The 20,184-nt window shown below is 34.6% G+C and overlaps 1 long non-coding RNA gene across 2 annotated transcripts in view; it reads right to left on the bottom strand.

The window, feature by feature from the left end:
* Positions 1-3,820: 3,820 nt before the first annotated feature.
* The window catches only part of LOC127879164 (uncharacterized), a 36,957-nt gene continuing 20,593 nt past the window's right edge, over positions 3,821-20,184 (bottom strand). For both annotated transcript variants that reach the window (XR_008048947.1, XR_008048946.1), the window contains exon 3: positions 3,821-6,913. This is a non-coding gene — a long non-coding RNA (uncharacterized LOC127879164). The remainder of the gene's footprint in view (positions 6,914-20,184) is intronic.

The following is a 20,184-nucleotide window of genomic DNA, read 5'->3' as shown; positions in this document are numbered from 1 at the left end:
GAGAAAACTGGGCTTAATGCATGTGCGTAAATTGTCGTCCCAGATTAAGATGTGCAGTTCGTACAGGCTAATCAGGGACGAAACTTTCCTCTTTTATGGTATTTTTAGTTTAAAGGAAGTCCCTCCTTACTGAAAATCAAATTAATGCGTAAATTGTCGTCCCTGATTAGCCTGTGCGGACTGCACAGGCTAATATGGGATGACACTTTACGCACATGCATTAAGCCCAGCTTTCTCAGAACACGACTAATATATTTATCACCATTTCATTATGCACATGTATATTTCGGTAAACCAATAAAGACTATTACTCACTCTTATATCGCGTTAATAAAATTACTGTTATACACAAAGGGTTTTCTCGGTTGCACCATGGTATTTACACTTGAAGGTATACTTCGGTATAACAATTGATCTTTTTACACGTATGCTTCGAAAATACTGTAACTAATTGTGAACTCTACTAGCATAAATTAGAAACACGAGGTTGCATCTTTATGTTTGATTGTTTGTGTACATGCAAATGAAACAAGTTAAAAAAGTAACCATGTTTTGCTAGCACAAAACACCAGAGGCATGCCAATAAATATGCATTTGCAAATAACGGTTTAAAGTTTTGAAATAAATACGGGTATAATTATTTAAGCTTTTATGCATTACCCTCTATTTAAAAATCGTAACTTTACGTACAAACTTACATCGTTCTACACGTTTAGAAATACTTTGTTAACGGCCTACAAATGTCCAAGGTCATCAATGCAACGCTATCAATCTGGATACGTGCGTCTGCATTAGTTACCCATATAATAATATGTTGGCTATCGGTAGATATGTCTCGTGTATGTGTTTCTCATTTTTATATCTGATCAGCAAGATTTGTCACCATGTACATGCACAGTTTAACAAGCAAACCCGTTGCAGCGGTTCTTCCTATAACGTATAACAGTGACCACATCCATCATAACTTCGATTAAGGTATTTATTAAGATTGAATCCGTTTAGAAAAGGTTGACTGATTTAATGCAACTTGTTGCAATCATCTACACAAAAATAGTCTTTATCAACGGCTGCATAGAAATGCTTTACATAACCACATACGTTTCGCGAAAAAAAAGCACATTCACTCTCTACTGTTTGCATAAATATTCGTGTTACTACTGCTATATGACCCGGTCAAACTGGATTGGCGTTCTATCATCGACTAGAAGTGTTTGGAATTCGCCGATATTTATATTTCCTTTTCAAAGAAATCATAATACCGACAACCATCAGGCTATCCACATGAGGTTCTTGGCGTGGCTTGAACAACTGTACTGCGACCTCGGCTCTTTCACTGCGTTGCTTGTGCGCCATAAGGGGAATCCTGCGGCGCTTAAGCCTAGGACTATGGCGCACCTAAGGGATCGAAACTTTAAATTCTGCTCGAGCAGAAAAAAATGCTGCTCGAGCAGCAATTTACTGGTCGAGCAGCATTTAAATGCTGCTCGAGCAGCAAAATTCCTGCTCGAGCAGCAATATGCTGCTCGAGAAGCATTTAATTTTAGAATAAGCCATTGAACCCGTCAGCCAATCAAATTTAAGCTTTCAAACGGACGACATAAGCTATCTCTACGGAAACGAAATAGACCGGTGAAGCGTGAATAATGTTTGATCGTGAGATCTGTCACATAAATCGGAAATCTGACGATTTTCACAGTACCCCGTGAGATTGCTCCGATCAGTCGCCGTGAAAAATGTCAGATTGATGAAAAATAATATTTAACGCAGTGTTGTTTCAATTCAACTTAATTTCGCGTTTTAACAGCTTGCAGTTATTTTCGGACATCTTTTTTTCGGACGTTGAACCTAAACACGTTGTTCACAACAAAGATATCAAAACAGTAGTTCTAACACCATGCAAACATTTGAATTTTAAAACGATTTTCGTTTTAAATGTTATATATATCGATGATGTACATGCATTACGTTGCAAAGAAATATGGTAATGCCTAATTTACAGTCATGAGTGTTTCAGTGTTTTAATACAAAGATATAACATTGATTTAAGAAAATATTTTCAGATTATATATATATATTCCAGAAATGTATAATACCAATCAGTGTTTTATCATTATTTTAGCTAATTCACATGTACACTCAATTCAGGAAAACTATTGTATTATATTTCACACAATCATAGTTACCACTATCATCATTTATTTATTTGTCAATAAGCTTGATTAGTAATTGTCGGTTCGGCTCGGGTAATGCTTTAAAGTACCCCGTGTACTCTTAAGTATACTTTAATGTACCCTACGCTAAATATACTTAAACGTACCGTCGGTGTGTCTGTCAGTGCAGTCACTCACAAACTTTTCAGGGCTTTATCTCAGAAACTCAATATAAGTTTTCAACATGAAACTTTATGGGTGTATAAATATAGCTGAAGAGAGGTGCCATGCACAAGAACCATAACCCGTCGCTTTCTGAAATAAGAGTTATTGCACTTTGTTGTTTTGGTATGATGTAACTAGTGCTATATCTCAGATACTATACAAGATTTTAACATGAAACTTCGTGGGTGTATAATTATCAATGCACAAGAACCATAACCGTATACTTTCTTACATAACGGTTATACCCTTTCTTGTTATTGTTTTTTTATGATGTAACTTTTCAGGGCTATATCTCATTTATAGAACCATGCATAAGAACCATAACCCTTCACTTTCTTAAATAAAATTATTGCCCTTTGTTGTTTTTGTATGATGTAACTTTTCAGGGCTATATCCCAGAAACTATTAATACAAGATTTCAACATGAAATTTCATGGGTGTATAATTGTCAATGAGAATAAGTGACATGAACAGTCTGACGTTACTTTTCAGGACTATATAACAGATACTATACACAATTTTAAGATGAAATTAACTGGATGTTAAGATATCATAAGGAGAGGTGTCATGCACAAAATCTATAACCCTACACTGCCTTAAATAAGAGTTATTGCCAATTGTTTTTTTTTATGTTGTAACTTTTAAATAAGTGGGATAAGGGTACAACCCTTCAAATAAACTTTTCTGTTAGTTCTGCACCCATCAATAATCAAAATTTATTTGGCGGGGGATATCAATTTAACGAATTTGCTTATTATTAGTCTAAACTTTGAAATGGACTTAATATTTTAAGTAGCATTGAGAATATAAGACACAACAGACTCATCAGTCATCAGTATTATGTTAGCATATCTTTAGTCGATTACTGAACTAGGGCAAATATAGTTGAAGTTTATCAGGTGGTCTAAAAGTCCTCACCGCCTAGCAGATAAGTCTACAAAGTATTTTAAAACCGGTTCATGAACATGAAATGATAAGTCATTTCCGCCATCGCGATTATTTATTTTAAGTCAATATGTTTTTGGAATCTTAAGGCACTCATTGAAAAATACATCACTACATAAATAAATATCTAGGTCAATTGTGATTCTGTAAAGCAATGATTATCATATGAATTATTATCTCCAGAGTTATTCTTTTTTTCTTGCACTTATCATAATCTAACCATCTGCATTATTTTTGCCAAACAGGTGGTTTTGCAATCTGAGCACCACAATCATCAATTTTTTTGTGTGGATATAAAGATTTTATAAAATTTAGGATTATAGAACCTTAAGTTTCATTGTGCTGTACTTGTTTAGGAGATGTGTTATACCAACTGGCTACTTCTGTTTTCAGAACTAAAAGGCACAGAAGGATTTTATTAATATTTTGTTGAGTTCTCAGATTAATCGAGCCCAAAGCACTTCCTGCTACAAAAACATATTTTCGAGCAACAACACATATTGATAATATACTCTTGGTTTATTAAGACATCAACAATAAGCAACATGTATGCATGAGCACATGATATAGTAAATATGATTTATATATAAATTAAGAAATGTTTCAGTTGAGAAATGCATTTCTCATTGAATCACATGTTATTAAAACCATCATTTTGAATAGAAATTACACATGCAGTAACAACCAGCTGCAAACAAATTGTTTCTTACATGATTACTTATGCATGTCAAGGATAGGAAATTACACACATAAGGAATGAAATATCAATGTGCAGGTATCAACAGTTGTCTTTGATTTAATCTATCTTGAATAGTGCATACTTTTTAACATGAAAATCTCATTTTCCACAAAACACTAAATTAAAAGTAACAGGAAGGTGGTAAAAAAATAATTATTTCAGTTATAAAGCAATGAATTGAAAACTATCGGTACATTCAAGTTATCTGTATAAAACATGGCATCAACTTAAAATCAGTATCAATACATGTATCACCTTAAATCCGCAGATGTTGAGTAAGATTGCCTTTTTAAACAAAAAATTATAATTGCCCTGAAATGAGTGATTTAACAATATACATAGAACTATCATGAACCATTTTCAACATTTACTTTGTTGTTCTAAAATTTAAATATATATGCAATTTCAAACTATTTATGCAGGTAAACCATGTACACACAAAATTTTAGTACTCATCTTTACCTTTTTTTTTATCCCCATGTTTTTTTTAAAGCGTGGGGATATTGTGTTTAGCTCCGCCGTCTGTCTATCTGTCCGTCCTGGACACTATTATCTCCTACACTATTAGCACTAGAACCTTGAAACTTACACACATGGTAGCTATGAGCATATATACGACGGTGACAGCGACGGAATTTTGATCTGACCCCTTGGCCAAAAGTTATTGGGGTCAGGGTGGGGCCAGGTCAGAGATTTTCCTGCGACCGCGATTCGAAAAAGGCTCATAACTACTGTGTCCCTTCAGATATTGCTTTCATATTTGGTATGCATGTGTATCTAGACACCACCTATCCATTCGCATACAATTTTTTACCCTTGACCTTGAACTTTGGGTCAGTTTTAAGGTTTCGAAATCTGTGACCGCGATTCGAAAAAGGCTCATAACTACTGTGTCCCTTCAGATATTGCTTTCATATTTGGTATGTATGTGTATCTAGACAACACCTATCCATGCGCACACAATTTTTTACCCCTATGACCTTGAACTTGGGGTCAGTTTTCAGGTTTCGAAATCTGCGACCGCGATTTAGAAAAAGGCTCATAACTACTGTGTTCCTTCAGACATTGCTTTTATATTTGGTATGCATGTGTATCTGGAGAACACCTTTCCATGGGCATGAAAATTGTTTATCCCTGTGACCTTGACTTTGAACTTTGGGCCAGTTTTTAGGTTTTGAAATCTGTGACCGCGATTCGAAAAAGGCTCATAACTACTGTGTCCCTTCAGATATTGCTGTCATATTTGGTATGTATGTGTATCTAGACAACATCTTTCCATGCGCATACAATTTTGTACATGCTACCTTGACCTTGAACTTGAGGTCAGCGTTCAGGTTTCTGAATCTGCGACCGCGATTCGAAAAAGGCTCATAACTACTGTGTCCCTTCAGATATTGGTATAATATTTGGTATGCATGTGTATCTGGACAACACCTTACCATGCGCATACAATTTTTGACCCCTGTGACCTTGACATTGAACATTAGGCCAGAGTTTAGGTTTCGAAATCTGCAAACACGATTCGAAAAAGGCTCATACCTACTGTGTACCTTCAGATATTGCTTTCATATTTGGTATGCATGTGTATCTGGACAAGACCTTTCCATGCGCATTAAAAAGTTTTGACCCCTGTGACCTTGACCTTGAACTTAAGGTCCGCGTTTAAATTTCGAAATCTATTAAGTGGTTATCTACCCAATCAGAAGAAGTGCAAGCATTTTCATCAGACAAAGGAATTATTCAACAATGAAGATTGTGTATTGAAAACATATATAGAGTTACACAGTAGTGGCGCAGAGATGTATTTAGTAGTCAATTATTTGTGTTTATTCATCTGTGAAATGGTTTAGCTCATCCATCTAATGTTTATACAAGGGATTATAAAATATTGGTGCAAAGGGACACCTGTATTTTAGAGAAGAGATAGAATGCAGTCAAGCATAAAAAGCATGAGAAACTCATGGAATAGAGCCTCAAGAATCTATAAAAGGGCTGAAACTTTCAATTTGTTCAATCACACTTTTAGACTCATTATGAAAATCTTTCAAAATGTTCAAGTGTGAAAAATGTGACAAACAATTTAAAGCAAAAAGGACTCTTGAACAGGCACATCAAAGACAGACATGAAATTTAACATTTTCATTGTTGTGTACAAGATTGCGATATAAAATTTCTGAGACGCTACCATTTAGTCAACCATTTAACCTCAAAACATAACTTTTCCAAAGCAGAAGCAAGAAGATTGGCTATAACAGAGCAATTTCAGCCATCTCATTCCAATGAGGATGATATGTACATAATGGACGTCAGTGAAGTTGATTCAGTATTAGATTTGTTAGGAGAGCAGGATGAGGACCTAAATCCAAGTGAATTTTACTCTTGTATTAAGGACTTCGATTTTAACATTTTCACCGCCACCAGAATCAACAAAGCCTCGACTATGCATGGCCCCATTACCAACCCTAGGGCGCCCCTGGGTCAAACATGCGACGTGGGGATACTTGTCGGCCTCTGCCGCGCCATTTCTAGTTTTAATTTTAAATTGTAGTTGACCTTGTTTTTTTTTAAAGCCTGGTTTCAATACATCAACTATATTGTGCAATACAAACATCACACACAAAGCTATCTTGGGATGTAGGTTGTGAGACGCAGACCTCATGCAGCCATCGTTTGCAAACGTCGGATGATATCCATTTTAATGCCGTGCGGGTCTTTACAGTGGAGTGAACGAGTCGCACAGTTATGTTTGCCGCACTCCATGAATCAGAAGTCTGTGTTTCACGACTAGTCTCGATAAACTGTGTGCCTGTCTTAACATTGTGGGATGCTTTTTCCTGACCAAACATTCGGCAGTCTGGAAATAAAGTAAAAGTCATTCATACATAACGTAAAAAACAACAACATTTGTTTGCAATAAGAAAAGCATATATTCACTAGATTAAGTGTTCACAAAAAATACTATTTCTGAAAATAAAATTGCAAGAACGATAGTTTGACAGTGAAAAGTATTCATGTTTTATGCATCATAAATATACAATCACATTAAGACACAAAAAAACAACTTTTCATACAAAATAATATAATGGAGCAAAGAGAATGCTGTATTTCATTATATGACACATTAATAAATTAAAATATGAGTAATCTTCTTGTTTAACCTAATTTTCAGGGTTATTTGACAAAAGTGGGACTCTATAACACAGTTTGAAATATCATGACCTTTATAAATTTAAAGAAAATGCAAGGCTCTAAAAACCAATGCACCAACAGAAAGGTACGATGATTATATTCTACATTCTCCCATTATTTTGTTGAATAAAAGTTAATGCAGATCTTTACTAAGCAAACTAGAGCTTTGTCACAGACGTGATGTATACCCCAACGTGCCGCATTGACACAGACTATTTTGCATGCTGTCTTTACAAAACAAGAGAATTAAATTTATGGCGATTTTTTAGAATTATAATGCCATTATCATTTATGGCCATTTCGACCTTTGAAATCTTGAATTCTTTCGCATGACATGCCGTCCAAATTTATGGCCATTTTTTTACTTGTGAACTCCAAGTGTGACCTAGACCTTGGAGTTATCGACATAATTCTTTCGCATGACACATCGTCCAATGACTGTGAACAAATGTACCAGTTTTTTTTAAAATCTCACAATAAATGACATAGTAATGGCCCAGACAAGATCATTTATGGCCATTTTTGACCTTTGAACTCACAGTGTGAACTTGACGTTGCAGATATCGACGTAATTTTTTCGCGGGACACACCATCCAATAATGGTGAACAAATGTGCCCAATGATTTTAAAATCTCACAATGAACAACATAGTTATGGCCCGGACAAGCTCATTTATGGTCATTTTTTACCTTTGAATTCATGTTTTAAAGGCTTCATTTCCATCCCTTAGATACTGATGAGCAGCAAACAGCATAAAACCTGAACAGTCCGCGAGTGACTCGAGTTACTCGCAAGCTGTTCTGGTTTATGCTGTTTGCACACAGCCATTTTCACTTTGCTTCTGAGTGGGAAAGGGTAAAATAATTTACCTCCATCCTAAAAGAAATGTACTTTAAAAATGTACTTTACAACACACATGAAGTAAATGCATGAAGTAAACATTGTACTTTCATAAAATGAAAGTAAGCGATTGAAACAACAGCATGTGGTTGGTTGATAGTTGCCAGGATTAAGCATTAGTCATCCTTCTTTAACATCAACAGGCACTAAATAAATATGTTACCCCAGTTCAAACAAATCTAAAGTTTGCTGATGACATAACCAAGCCATATCAATACATCCCAAGAGTGCAGTATAGACATAGAAACCTATCAAGTCAAAGAATGGAAGGTGATAGATAAATGAAGCCAACACAGAATCCAGACAAACAAATTGTTATTAATCCAAAGAATAAAATTAGCAAAATGATCTAAGAATTAACCCAAAGGATAAGAAATCAAGCCAAAGACTACTAAGCTTACAGATTTAAGAAAACAAATGAGGAATCCGGCTATGTACATTAATAAAGTATATAGCATATACAAGAAATTCAGTAAGACAGTAAAAAAACATATAATAATACATAATCCAGTCAAATAATATGGGAATTCAGACAAAAAGGACGGATTTTAGATTCCATTGAAAGAATATAGAATCCAATCCATGAATCCACTTAATAAGAAATCAAGTCAAAGAATAATAAAACCAGCTAGGAGTCACAGAATATGAAATACAGAATAGAGTCAAAATTGCTAAATTGTATGAGAAATCAAGTCAAAGAATAAAGAATCCAGTCACAGAATAAGAAATACAATCTTGCCAAATAATGAGAAATCAAGTAAAAGAATACACACAATTAAGTGTCATTCAATAAAAATCCAACCAAAGAAAACAGAAAACAAACTGGCAAAGGATTAATGTAAACTTCAACATTTACACTACTGGCATACCATACAAATTAACACAAACATCAATACCTATACTATTAAAACCCAATCATTATACAAAGTAATGATAGAGTCAATAATGCAATACTTCAATGGAAATTGTGACAGGGTCATTGTATTATTGTCATAAACCTGCAAAGCTGGGTTATACAAACCTCTGCTGGGTCATGATACACCTTTGAAAAGGTGGTTGATGGTTTGTTCGACTCTTTCAGTGCTGGAACCAAATTTTGAAGGCCTTTGCAAACAGTTTGGATCCAGATGAGACGCCACAGAACGTGGCGTCTCACCTGGATCCAAACTGTTTGCTATTCTGATAGTATTTTTTGAAAAAAAATCGAAGAAAATGCTAATTTAAGAAATTAAGCCGACAACATTTTAGCAGACAACAAATTTCCCAGCATGCAAAGGGTTGATCTTAAGTGTGTCATTTGCTTGATGGGACACCTTGCTAATACAAGACCTTTCATACATAAATTAATTACGGTTGGAAATAGATTAATTATCTAATTAGCGCTGACATATGACGCTCTCACATGCTAATCCCCAATTAGACGGGGTAGCGGATCAGTTTGGTTAGCTGATGAAGGCTATTTGTTGATGTAATGTTCTCAATCAAATAGTCATTAACCCATTTATGCTGAGTGGACTCTCCCATCCTTCTAGATTGGATCAATTTATTTCCTAAATTAGGGATGTCTAGTATATTTATTTCTATATTTAGAATATTTCTTACAGAAATTCCTTAAAGCAAACAGCGCAGACCCAGATGAGATGCCGCATCTGGGTCTACGCTGTTTGCAAAGTCCTTTTTTTCAGGACGCTAGGCATAAATGGGTTAAAATTTTGTGTCATTGACCTATAAAAAATATGTTTGATATTTGAGAAATTATAATAAACAAAAGTTATGTGTTTGTAGGGTATATATTTAATTAAATGTGATTGACCTAGAATATGTTTTAACATTTGTTCGGTAGAAATGCGTTTTAAATTTGATAAATCTTGTATCATGTTTTGATGTATGATATATATATATACATTAAGCTAAGAGTTTAAGACCTGTTTTACTGTTTATCATTCCTGTACGTCACCGATTTTAAAGAAATAATGAAACAACGCTAAAAAGCTGCAGTAAACTTAGCTGGAAAGAATACGACTTTTGTCGTTTGACGTGTTAATAATGACATCATTAGCACGCACGCTTATTATTTGTAAAAAATGTTTTTTGCTGTTTGTGTTGCATTTTGGGTTTAAAATAATTATTACATTTTGGTATCAAATTGTTGTTTTTGTTAAATCTGATTTGATTTTACTAAAAATGATTTCTTTGAAGTTGATTCCACACTTGACTGATATAAGAACTTCCTGTTGATCATGATATAAAACAAGAGGCCCCAAAGGACCCTGGTCGCTCACCTGAGAGACTTAGATGGAAAGAAACAAAGATTAAAACTCTTCAGCAAATATTTCAAATTATTAGTATGACAAGACTGACTTTAAAAATAAGGTGTTACAAAGTATTCACAATAGGCCTATATAGAAAATTACCCCACCCACCCTGGCAGCCATGTTTTTAATACCCAGATTAAAAAAAAATATATACGGTATATATAAGGAAAATGCTTCTTTCAAACATATAGAGAAAACTGCCCCATCCCCTGGCGGCAATGTTTTTCCACTGATCACGACCATTTTCAAACTCATCCGACCTATCAATAAAACCAATGTTTTGACCAAGTTTCATGATGATTGGCCAAAACATGTGACTTTTGTGACTTTTAGAGTGTTCAAAGGCTTTTTCAGTATATAAATATAAGGACAAGGGACAAAATTGTCACAAAACCAGGTTTTCATTGTGAAAAACAATCTGATTAAGGGAGACAACACAAACTGAACTTTTGAAATGAAAAAACAAAATTAACCCCCTTTGTAAGTTTGTTTCAAAATAAATCTATTTTAAGTTGTGGTGACCTTGACATTGGAGATATTGACGTGATTCTTTCGTGCGACACACCGTCCCATGATGGTGAACAAATGTGCCAAATAATTGTAAAATCTCACAATGAATGACATAGTTATGGCCCAGACAAGCTCATTTATTGCCAATTTTGACCTTTGAACTCAAAGTGTGACCTTGACCTTGGAGATATCGACGTAATTATTTCGCGCCACACACCGTCCAATGATGGTGAACAAATGTGCCAAATGATTTTAAAATATGACAATGAACGACATAGTTATGGCCCGGACAAGCTTGTTCCGCCCGCCCGCCAGCCAGCCAGCGAGCCCGCCCGCATTCGCCAATCTAATAACCAGTTTTTTCCTTCGGAAAACCTGGTTAAAAATGACCACCCCCCCCCCCCACTGGCGGTCATGTTACTAGATGGATCAAAACCATTTTTGAACTCAACCGTCGTATCCAGGAAACAAGGGTTGTTAACGTTGTTTTGTGAAAAGAAGAGGTTTGCTGTTTCGGCAGATATATACATATATGCATTATCAGTAGTTTTGTGTGTGTGTGTTTAAATGTTTTAAAATAGACATTTGTTACCCGTTGCGACAAAGCTTAAATTATTTTGGATTAAAGTAATATTGAGGACAGTAATTTAATAATGAGCATCAGCAAAAGAAAATGGAAGTACATTTTTCAACAAATTGTTGTCCAAATTTGAGATCATGAGATAAGCATCTCAACATCTTTTAGGGGATGACTGTTTACAATCTGTTTAGCAAGAACACTTTTAGATACTGAACACAAATGTATTGTGTTTTTATAAAATAGTTTTTGCATAATTAAATAAAATATGTTGAATTGTTTTCATATATCAAAGTCAGTTATAAAAAAGTAAATGAGTATGAGAATATGTACAGCTACTAGAAATTAAATACTGATCTTCTTTTATAGTACAACACATCACTTGATCTTTCTTATAGTTATAAAAGTGTGCAAATATAGAAGCAAACACACACAAGACATTTGAAAATGTATCATATCAAAACAACTATCAAAATATTTGTAATTTAAATGCTAAAAAAATCTGTAGCATAAATATATTATTTTTGCAAAAACAAATGCAAAACAACTTTTCTTCAAACAGTTTTTTGTGCTTCTTAAAAGATGTGATAAGTTGTTGTTTTTTTACTACCAAATTGTTCACATTTTTGACAAAGTGTTTTTAAACAACTGGAACTATTTGAGTTCTCACCTTGCATTGATATTTCCAATTGAAACAACAATAAAACCTGCTAAAATCAAAAATCTTTCATAATCACACACAAACTACTGACTAACTGAAAATTGTAGGGGTAAAACATTTCAAGTTGTAATGTCTTATGTATCTTATGTATGGTTTCCATCTGACATCAACACAAAGGTCTTTGATGAAAGTGACCAGTTAATGTGGGTCAATTTCCAGGAGTGTTACACAATTACCACCTGGCAACAATGCAGGCACAGGTAACAATGAGTTTTATAGAGAGCAGCCTAGGATAAGTGAATGAAAAGTCAAATAAGATTCATATGTAACACTTCTTGTTGTTTTATTGGTTTTACCACTATGTTAAATTTCTGCTAAGATATAGATAACAATCATAAGTAATGTCAATAATTAATTTGAGTAATGCAATAATTATAATTAGATCCCGGGTGTACATTGTCCAGGGTAATCATGGAACTTAGGCTGGAAATCCATGGTATAACATGGAATTCCATGGAAATCCCTGGAATTTGAAACAGTTTCCAGGGTTTTGTTCTAGAAATGTCCATGAAACGTGGACTTTTTTTCCAAGCATTTTCCAGCCTTGGATGGAAAAGCATGGAAAAGGAATGGAAAACGCTGGATTTAGGCTGGATAACCATGGAAAATATTTCCAGATAGCATGGAAAGTGGAACATAGAATTTTTTAAGCATGGAAAAGACTCTAACATTTTCAGCTGACCCTGGAAAAAACTTAGACTTTATAAGAGGAGAAAATAACTTATAAAAATGCAACACATTTTATTCAAAGTAAATCAGAGTTCAACAATTTACACAACATATGAATAAAACATAAAACAATGTGCATAGTTTGGGCAGAAATAGTAGTAGTTATAGTAGTAGTAGTAGTGGTAGAAGTAGTAATGCTGAGGCCGGCAGTAGAATATGTTGTAGGAGTAGAAGTAAAAGTGGTTGTTGTATAAGTTGTATAAGCAGTTAAACTACTGATAATTATACTATTGGTGCAAATTTAAGTGACAGTAGCAGTAGTAGCAGTTATTATTGTGTTGTTGTTTTAGCATTTACAGGAATAGACTCAGTAACGGTAGCAATAGTAGTATAAATAATAATAACAATACTAGAAGAAGCAGTAGTAGTAGTAGTTAAGGAAGTAGCATTAGCAGCAGCAGCAGTAGTAGTAGTATAAGTAGTAGTAGTAGAAGTAGCAGCAGCAGCAGTAGTAGCAGTAGCAGCATCAGCAGCATCAGTAGCAGTAGTAGTAGCAGTAGTAGTAGCAATAGTAGTTGAAGTACTAGTAGTAGTAGTAGTAGTAGTAGTAGTAGTAGTAGTAGTGGTAGTAGTAGTAGTAATAGTAGTAGTAGTAACAGCAGCAGCAGCAGCAGTATTAGTAGTAGTAGTCGCTGCAGCAGGAGTTGTAGTAGTAGTAGCAGCAGCAGCAGCAGTAGCAGTAGTAGTAGTAGCAGCAGCAGCAGCAGGAGTAGTAGCAGCAGCAGCAGTAGCAGTAGTAGTAGTAGTAGTTGAAGCACTAGTAGTAGTTGAAGCAGTAGTAGAAGTAGTAGCAGTAGTAGCAGCAGTAGTAGTAGTAGTAGTAGTAGTAGTAGTAGTAGTAGTAGTAGTAGTAGAAGTAGTAGTAGTAGTATAAGTAGAAGTAGCAGTAGTAGTAGTAGTAGTAGTAGTAGTAGTAGTAGTAGAAGTAGTAGTAGTAGTAGTTGTTGTTGTTGTTGTTGTTGTGGCTGTTGTAATAGTAGTAGTAGTTTTGCAGAAGTAGTAGTAGTAGTAGTAGTACTAGTAGTAGAAGTTATAGTAGTAACTTTCAAAGCAATGTCTACAAGTTTAAATTCTTTAACCCTGTTCAAGGTGTATACACACTCAATATTTAACTACAGTCCAGGTTTGCAATTAACAAACTATCTGATAAACCTGTGTGTGAGTCAGATATGTCTGCTGCTAATCTATTGGTTATAAAATATCACAGCCTTTTCTGATTGGCTGAGTTCAAATACAGAAAGTTTACCTGTTATATTGAAATTCTGGCGTATTGTAGAAAATTTGCAGGTTAAACTTGTTGTTAAAATGAAGTTAAAGTAATGTTCACAAACAGTAGAGTTAATGAGTTTTTCCATTAACAAGAATTTCTTAAAATAATAATGTATGGATATCATTTGGAAAGTGACATGAAATGTTGTTAAAAAGTGATGCATACAAGTGTTTCAGAAGTCTGTCTAGGAATAGAACAACAACTGAAGGTCTGTGCTTTTCATTATTTCTAAATATTCCTTTAAACTTATTCTTCTTATGTCATCATTGTAGACCTTTTTTATGTGACATTTTAGGTAAAAGTATGGCAAATATAGAAGTTTAAAAGCAGCTGTCACACACATTTTCACTAAGTGCAGTTTGCAGCTTGATAAAGGAAGTCCTATGTGGAGATATTAATAAGCTTGAATGTAGTATCGGAAGTTTATAATGCATGGCTAGGGAACTGAGGCTAAGGGAGTTATGTGCTGTGCATGATGAGAACTCAATGCTCATTAATGCTGTTAATATTTATAAATTAATTAATTAAACCAATAGCATTGTTTTTTAGGTTTCACTGTACATTTTCATACCAATAGAATTACACATCATTCTAATTATAGCAATAATAAATTTGTACTAATCATACCTACAAATTTTGTTATGCTATGCTTTGTGATGTATTAACTTCATTGTAAGTTATTATTTTAAGACAATTTTACTAAATATTTAAAACAATACTTGAATTATTTTCTATATACATTTTCATTATGTGCTTTAACTGTAGCTGACCAGTTGATGGAAGATACTGCAGAGTTTCGCAGGGAAATAACCCAAGACAGCAAAGCGGCTCTTTTGGCGCATTTACCAAGAGGACTAACATGGCCACAAATTCATGGTAAATATTGTTATGCCCCGGGCTCATATAAGTAATTTAGTGTTAACCACCTGAAAGTATTTTGTCTTTTTGGTATCCAATATTTTGGTCTAGTTTCAATTACAGGTTATTTTTATATGAATTAGCAAATTAGCATATCTTTCATATAGCAATATCTGAATATAAAATTCCTATATATGTTTGAGTTTCCAGATAAATGCTAGTGTACCCCGTTTTGGGGCATTTAAGAAAACAACAATATAAATTTCAAAATAAAAGAGAGTCATATAAAAATATAAGTTAAATCAACAATTTATTCACTTGAAAGTCTCAGTTTTCCTGTGTGGTTGCCTGTTTGCAAGTAGATTAAAGCCCGCTTGCAAACTTTAAGAGAATAAATTTCAGTAAATGGAAAAGAAATAATTGCTAACTACTTAGGATCGTAAATGTTCGCTCAAATACAAAAAAGCCAGATGTACCGAATTGAGCAGTGATATGAAATATCTAAAATAGATTAAAATATGAATAAGCATTGAAGTATAGATATTCAATCATATGATTGATGCACATTTACTTTTACAGATGAATGTAAAAAACTTATGACTTTCTTGTAATATTGTTTGCTTTGTTTTTCTTTCAGAGATCATGCAGGAGCCGTACAGTATAATAGCAGTACAAGTTCTATAAAAGATCCACGACCTACTGAAGCCCAGCTAATTAACAAAAAAGTTTTTAAAAACTGTAATTTTATCCCACCTGGGTACTTATAATTTACTAAGCTGCCTTCACAAGTTTTAGACTTGCAATTATATTTTAAACTGTCACTTGGAAAGTAATACATGTACATGCATTATGTTCTGAATTTCTTTGAACAATAAAATTATATAAAAGTATTTTAATGAAATTGAGCACCTAAATTGCATTAAAGTGAAAGTAGCTGAGAAAAATAGTATCCTTGTGCTCATGGGCAGCTACATATATTGTGACAAACATGAAGTAGCTAAAACAACTTAAATTTTTCATTTTGTTTCTTGTATATCGTTTGTACAGGGTTCGTGAATTGTTACTGTATATTACTTGACTTGCTTGTATTTTGTTACTTTGAATACATGTTGTTAAGGTTGCATTATACTTTTTAACTTTTAAAGTAGCGCCTGTTCTGTTATGTAAGGGCCTGATTTATGATAATGGACCTAGAGGCTTTGTAAGCATGTATTAAACAACACTTGTTTGATCTGAATAATTTGTTAAATAAATGTAACACAATTTGTAATCTGATGTTATATTTTGATGAATTGTGAACAAAATACTGTGAAACCATTATTATTCGCCCGACATTAATTTTCGCCTTTTTCGTCCTTCGACCGATGGACGAATTCAAGATCCTAACGAACAATCATGTCCCATATTTGAAACAAATAAGACTGAATTACCGTAGGCATGAGGCATTTAAATCCAGCGTAATCCACGCATATACACAAGGCTCGAAATTAACACTCGCACACTCGCAAAATGCGGGAAAAAAAGATTGCAAGGTAAGTTATAAGCCACTAGTATTTTTTGCAAGTAAAGAAATAGTGAACAAAAAACGAGTTATATTGCTTAATGCGTTCGACGGCATGAACGCTAAACCGTAGGTCAATTTTTTGAACGTCCGAATACCCATATCAATCTCCACGCAGAGTTGTCGTTCCTTGCTCTCACATACAACTCTGCATAAGGCTCATCACGCCATTTTGTCTACCAAATAGCTAAAACCGAACAAACGCATACAATGTATATTTGTGTGGATATTTAAGATCGCATGCATTTAATTAAGAAATATGACTTTTAAATGTACGATAAATCGTGCAAAAACTTGTGAGTTTAAATGCAACTCTTTGGAACTATTTTATTGCCCATTTACACAGATGTAATCATTCCACGCACTTCACAAATGTAAACAATTGTACATATTTTTTATTGAGTGACTTTAGGCATTGTTTCGACGTATTTATGTATGTTGGTTTCTTAACATAAAAAAAAAACATATCAATTTTTTAATAATTAATTAAGACTGATATAAGATATCATGGTATGAGATGGTTTTCTTTAATGCAGTTAATGCAATGTAACCGTCGTGCAAGAGATTGTTTAGTATACTGTAACCTCAATGATGAACGCTTGGAATGATCATGACATGAATGAGACGCTTTCATAACAATAGTCCGTTCTGAGCCCAACACAGAGGTGAATGTAATGTGACCGTCGTGCAAGAGATTGATACCCATATGCGGAAGCGCGCACCTTGTTTGTTGACTGGTATACTTATAATACAGATACACAGATGGTATTGATACATAGAACATGAAACAGTCGACCATTCACACTCAAGTTAAATCCGGTTTTGACACAAAGGGGTGTTCATTATACAGTGTACTGACAACTGACATTTCCTGTAAAACGCGAATGCAATAAGGCTGTATCGAATGCGTCGACTTCGTTTAGGTATAATAGTGTTGATTAGCGCTAATTGTTAACAACTTTATTACCCATTGTGTGTATTGTGTTTTTCAGGGGTGTTGCAGATTATACAGCCTACACGCGGCGAATCCGGATTAAAGACAATACTATTAAACGCAATTAAAATATGACGATGTGTGATCAACACCTGACTGAAATATATTCTGCGCTTTGTTACAAATTTGACCGTGATAGTAATGGAAAAAGACTAATTGGCAATTGGCTTCGTTGTTTAAAACACTCGTTAACGATTATTCAGTCCCACTTATCCGCTAATCATAACAAAGAACGTGTCAATGAAATAAAATAATAAGGGGCAGTTACTATCACCTAAAATAACAGACTTGTTAATTGGCATATGCCAAACAAGGCCCACCTCCTGCAAGTGACTACCAAGTGTCACCTCTCTTTCCCCAGCACGATTTTTTCGCAACCGCGTATTACATGTATTACAAACAAATCAGACGTTGTTGTTTTTTTCAAAACCAGAAATGGACGAATTTAAGAGCGGACGAAATAGTCATTTTTATGAAAAGGGCGAAATTTTGTGCAGACGAAAATAAATGGTTTCACAGTAATACATCGAAGAAACTAAGGCATTATGTTGATTTTTTGTTTTGTTTTAATCTAACCTTAAATTATGATTTATTTAAGCTGTGAGTATTGTATTCATTTAATACATGAATATTGTTTTTAGACCAGAAATTTCTTTTTCTATTCAGTGACCTTGGTAAACGCTGGACAATTTTCCATGTTATACCAGGCATCCATGGAATATTAAACAAAGAAAAACCCTGGAACATTTTCCAGGGTTTTCCAGCCAGCATGGAAAAAATACCGTCCGAATACTCCATGTAATCTGGAAAACCCTGGAAAAAAATCCATGGTTTTCCATGGTTTTCCAGATTACATGGAGTATTCGGACGGTATTTATTCCATGCTGGCTGGAAAACCCTGGAAATTGTTCCATGGTAATTATTCCAGGGAGCCTGGAAAACCATGGAAACTATTCCAGGCTATTTCCACATACCATGGACAATTTTCCACCCTTTTTTTTTAATATTGACGCTGGAAAAGGCTGGAAACTTAGTCCGAATACTCCAGCCTCATATTTTCCATGGATTTCCATGGAAAACCCTGGACAAAATACACCCGGGATATTTCGGTTTGACATTAATGTTTCTGAATCCATTACCAGTATCATCATCATCATCATCATCATCATCATCATCATCATCATCATCATCATCATAATCATCATCATCATCATCATCATCATCATTGTGCACCAACATCCGCATTACAACTAGAGTGTTAACATGGTTTGAATATAGTCATATAATGAAAACTGCTGCTACCCTGGCGGCCATGTTTTTCAACTAACCGTAACCATTTTTGAACTCAGCCAAGCTATCAATACAACAAATCTTCGGACCAAGTTCCATGAAGATTGGGCTATAAATGTTACTTCTAGAGTGTTAACAAGGTTTCACTATAGCCATATAAGCAAAGCTGCCCCGCCCCCTGGCGGCCATATTTTTCAACAGACCGAAACCATTTTCAAACTCAGCCTAGCTATCATAAAAAGGAATGTTCAGACCAAGTTTCATGAAGATTGGACTATTTTTGTGACTCCTAGAGTGTTAACAAGGTTTAGCTATATATAGCCATAAGCAAAACTGCCCTGCCCCCTAGCAGCCATGTTTTTTTACTGATCCTAACCATTTTCAAACTCAACCGTCGTATCCAGGAAATAAATGTTCTGACCAAAGTTCATGAAGATTGGACCAAAAATGTGACTCTAGAGCGTTCACATGTTTTCACTATATACATATAGAGAAAACTGCCCCACCCCCTGGCGGCCATGTTTTTTCACCGATCTGGACCATTTTCGAACTTGTCCGAGATATCAATGAAACTAATCTTTTGACCAAGTTTCATGATGATTGAGCAAAAATTGTGACTTCTATAGTGTTCACAAGGTTTCTATATAGCCATATAAGAAATACTGCCCCGCCCCCTGGTGGCCATGTTTTTCAATGGACCAGAACCATTTTTGAACTCAACCAACATATCATTATGACAAACATTTTGACAAAGTTACATGAAGATTGGACATCAAATGTGACTTCTACAGTGTTCACAAGGTTTTTCTTTTTTTGACCTAGTGACCTAGTTTTTGACCCAGCATGACCCAGTTTCGAACTCGATCGAGGTATCATTGGGACAAATGTTCTCATTAAGTTTCATGAAGATCGGACAATAAATGTGGCCTCTATAGTTTTCACAAGGCAAATGATGACGACGGACGCACGACGGACAAAAGGTGATCACAATAGCTCACCATGAGCACGTTGTGCTCAAGTGAGCTAAAAATATATCATGCAATGTTTTATCAGGCAGATATCAATGTGGTGGTATGATAAATTCTAATACACTGTGCTTTATGACTAAAATATCAGTAAATTACACATAGTTTGCATAGCATCTTGTTGAGATTTTTTCAAATCATATTATAAGTTAACAAATTGAATCTCAGCTCAGATATCCTTAGTTT

Source organism: Dreissena polymorpha, chromosome 4 (genome assembly GCF_020536995.1).
Source record: "Dreissena polymorpha isolate Duluth1 chromosome 4, UMN_Dpol_1.0, whole genome shotgun sequence".
In the NCBI taxonomy this organism is placed as follows: Eukaryota; Metazoa; Mollusca; class Bivalvia; order Myida; family Dreissenidae; genus Dreissena; species Dreissena polymorpha.
Note: the sequence above shows the minus strand (reverse complement) of the source record. Positions and strands in the feature narration are given on the sequence as shown.